Source organism: Buceros rhinoceros, unplaced genomic scaffold (assembly GCF_000710305.1).
Source record: "Buceros rhinoceros silvestris isolate BGI_N320 unplaced genomic scaffold, ASM71030v1 scaffold9704, whole genome shotgun sequence".
NCBI lineage: Eukaryota > Metazoa > Chordata > Aves > Bucerotiformes > Bucerotidae > Buceros > Buceros rhinoceros.
In genome coordinates this window covers 131137-134867 of record NW_010406545.1, presented here as the reverse complement: position 1 = coordinate 134867, position 3731 = coordinate 131137, and positions in this window count along the sequence as shown.

Below are 3731 nucleotides of genomic sequence, written 5' to 3'. Positions count from 1 at the left end.
GGCAGTAATCTACAGTCGCTTGACACACCTATCCCCGTGCGACGAGGCAGAGGGGTAGCTAACCCTATCGAACGCAAGCTGAGCTGTGCGGGATTTAGGGACCCTGGCAGTGCAGGGGGAACGGTTGGACTCGATGATCTTTAAGGTCTCTTCCAACCAGATGATTCTATGATTCTATGATTCCTGGAGTTTCCCCATGAGGCAGTTCTATTTCAGCACTGAGGGTGGGTGCTGAAGCCCCCCTCCCAAATTCCCCTCCCCTCTCCACAGGGGCTGGGACAGGATCTGGTCAGAAGACGGAGCGGTGAAGCCATCCCTGGCAGAGGAGCGCAACACCCAGCATCTCTCAACACAAGCTGAGTGCGGACAGCATGTGCCTGGGACTGTGCACCCCAAGATCCTCCAGAGGCAGGAAAAAACAGTAAACCTAGGAGGATGAGGCCGGTTTTCTCGGGGAAGGTGCCACGGGCGGTTATCTGCAGAGCAGGGCAGGGCTCGGGCATCACAGCACCTGCCTGCACAGCCCGCCGGGGAGCAGAGCGCCCGCGGCGCCAGCTGGCTCTGCCTTCCCCACACACACCTTTATCCTTCTGTTTGCCTGCTCCTTGCCCATCTGTTGTCTATTTCCTCCCACATTTTCTTTCTCCTTTTCCAGCTTTTGTTTTTCTGTTTTTCTCTCCACTACTCACGCCACACCTTTTCTCTTCCTGTTGTGCAGCTTCTTGCTCTGAATAAAACGGGAAGGTGCAGCATCTCCCTTTGTCCCGATTTCCCGGTAGGACTGATTTCAGAGCTCCCGTTTCTGAGGAGGTCTCCCTGTGCTCCCCACGCACCTGGTGCTGATGGAGACACACAACCTGCGCAGGGTGGGTGACCTCGTCCAAGGGGGAGAGGCCTTACAGCAGTGTGTTTTCTTGGGAAATCACACAAATAATGATATCCAAAGGAAGGGTTCTGCCAGGAGAGTTATTTCAGTGGAAAACTGTTGTGACAGATTCCTGAAAGCTTGGAAGAATAGTAAGAAAAAACACAAACCGAGACAGCCAGGGTTACCGAGAGACTGAAACGGTGTTTTGTCTTCACCCGCCTCGCAGCCATTTGCTCCCTGTCTCCTCCTTCGAGGCCTGTGTCTTGCTCAGTCCTAAAAGAAAGTGTCTCCACTGGGAAAAAGAGCCCTGTGGCTCCAGGCAGATGCTGAAGCAGCCTGACCCAGAGCTGTAATGGTAAAGCAAGCCCTAGGGCCAAGGCGTCCTGTCCCCAGGACCATCCAGGTCCTCATCGGAGAGCTGTCTGCACCTCCTGGCATTGCCAGAAGGGTCACTCAGCACCTTCAGGCTTGTCCTGTCCCTCTTTGGATTGTTACTCCTGTCAAAGTGCTCTGTCTCCAGAAGCATCACCCACGTGTCCATTTTACAGATGGGGAAACTGAGGCACAGAGAGGCAGTTTCTTCCACAGCAGATTGGGGGATCCCATTCTGTTAGCTTCATCGTTGCGCAGCGCTGCCCATCTCAACGCCTGAAGGTTCTATTTTCAACTTCCTGCCTCCACCAGGTGTTCAGTGCCCTGGACACGTGGCCATGCCTCATACAGGAGTTGCTTCCACAGCTCTTCAGTCAAGGATTTGGGAGACTTGGGACCTATTCCACACATTTCCTGAGGAAAGGGACATGAGTCAGGGCTTGTTTCCCTGGCAGGGGACTGTAACGCTTGCCAGCGTGCCCCAGATGATGGGTCTGTGGAAGCACAAGCCTCACACCGTGCTGTGGTGCCTCCAGAAGCTCAGCTGGGAGCACGGGAGCTGTGGGTTGGGCGCTGAACATCAACACGGGAAGAGACACAGTCTCAGCCCTGCTCTTGAAATGCCCTGGCTGGATGGTGTTTGCTTTTAGCACCCCTAAAACACACACAGGGCGGCCAGGCGGACACGTGAGGACCATCACTGATAGGGAGCAAACAATTACAAAACCTAGTTGCCTTCCTCTGGGGCTCTTACTGGTGTTTTTTCTAGCAATTTTGGCAGAGAGCACCAATAACAATCACGTACCCCGGCCACCGCTGCCCTTGTCCCCGCTGCTGCCAGTGAGGCTCAGCACCTAAGGTGACAGCCCCACCCTCCCTGTCGCACGTCCCCTGCCCTCACCGCAGGGACGTGTGAACTTTACAGCTTACTTTGACCCACTTAAAGGCAGGTGGTTTTCAAAAAGAGTGGGAGGAGCGATTTCCTCCCGCAGATCTGGGTGCCGCTGCTCGCCCCGGGAAAGGACAAAGCGGCATTTCGGGGGCCGTGCTCCCCACTGGGAGCAGCTGGTGGGGGACAAGGGTGCGAGGAGCAGCGTGAGACACACACAGGCACACACCACCGTGGTCGAGTGAGAGAAAAAAGGCACCTGCTCAACTCTGGTGCCTTTGGCACGATGCTCCCCCCACTCTGACATTTACAGAGCCCCAACTTCTAGAGACACGTGATCCTGAGAGAGGTTCAGGTTTCGCTTCTAAGCACCAGACAGTTTGTGCTTCATCACGGCTTTTGTCTGCAAATGAGAACGTGACCCAGTAGCTCAAAACCAGGAGGAGAAGCAGAGGGAACTCCAATTAAAAATGAAGATCATGTGGCAGTTTGGCTGGTTCTGTGGTTTGAGAACCTCAAGATTTTCTGGCTTTTGGGGTTGGCAGTACCTCAAATTACAGAGAATAACTCACCTTTCTGCAGAGACTTTCATCTGGAGAATCCCAGCCTGCTTCACCAACTCAACCCAGAACTATCATCACCGGCAGCCAGTCTGTGCTGTGCGCTGGAAAGCGCAGGGTGAGAGGGGGCTGGCAGAGCACCCCAAAGCCAGAGGCTCCCAAAAACACCTGCAAAGTGTGGTGGGATCTCTGACCACACCTGGCCAAGACTCGCCTCCAGAATTGCTGCGAAAGCTGGAAGACACAGCACGGATATCAGAGGCAGGGACACTTGGGTGACACGCAGGGACTTTGCAGCGTGGGTCCCTCTTCCTTTCTGCCCCCTGTGGTCCTCACTTAAAGAGCTGTTTCCCAAACCAGCCCCTTGCTGGTTTGCCTGGACCAAGAGGCTGTTGCGTGTTTCCTCAGGCAGGGAGCAGGCTTCTAGCAGCAGACTCGATTTCTAGGCAAATCAGTGCCACGGTGTCACAGGTGCCACGTGTGAGTGCTGGGGGACAGTCTGTAGGCTTGGATGTGGACAGTGCGTGTTACAGAGCTCATTTTAACCACGAGCTTCATACACTAATGACACGATTTACTGGACTTCCTTCTATAAAATTAGATCATTACCTAATTAAACAAGAATTTAATCTGTGTTTTCACTGGGGTTTGTAACTACAGGAAATTGCCAGAAACACACAAAGTTCGTCATTTTGCATCGTTCGATGATTCAGAGCTGGGCGGCTCCCCCGTACGAACCTGAGGTCAGCAGTTTCGTGACACGTGCTGTCTACCACATCCAAGGACACGAGAAATCTCTCCAGAAAGTGGGAAAGCGTTGATGCTAACCACTTCACACAAGAAACCGGTTTCACCTGAGCCACCAAAGGACTATTTAAAGAAATATGTCAAACCTGGGTGAGGAAGAGCTCCCCAGCGCCAAATCCCAGCACTCCACATTGAGGAGCTCTGGACCAGGGTCCGGGGATGATGTTAATCCATCCGGCAGCGCGGTTCTTCCTTTTAGGCAGGCTGGTTTGCTCCCGTCTCTTGTAACGGTTCA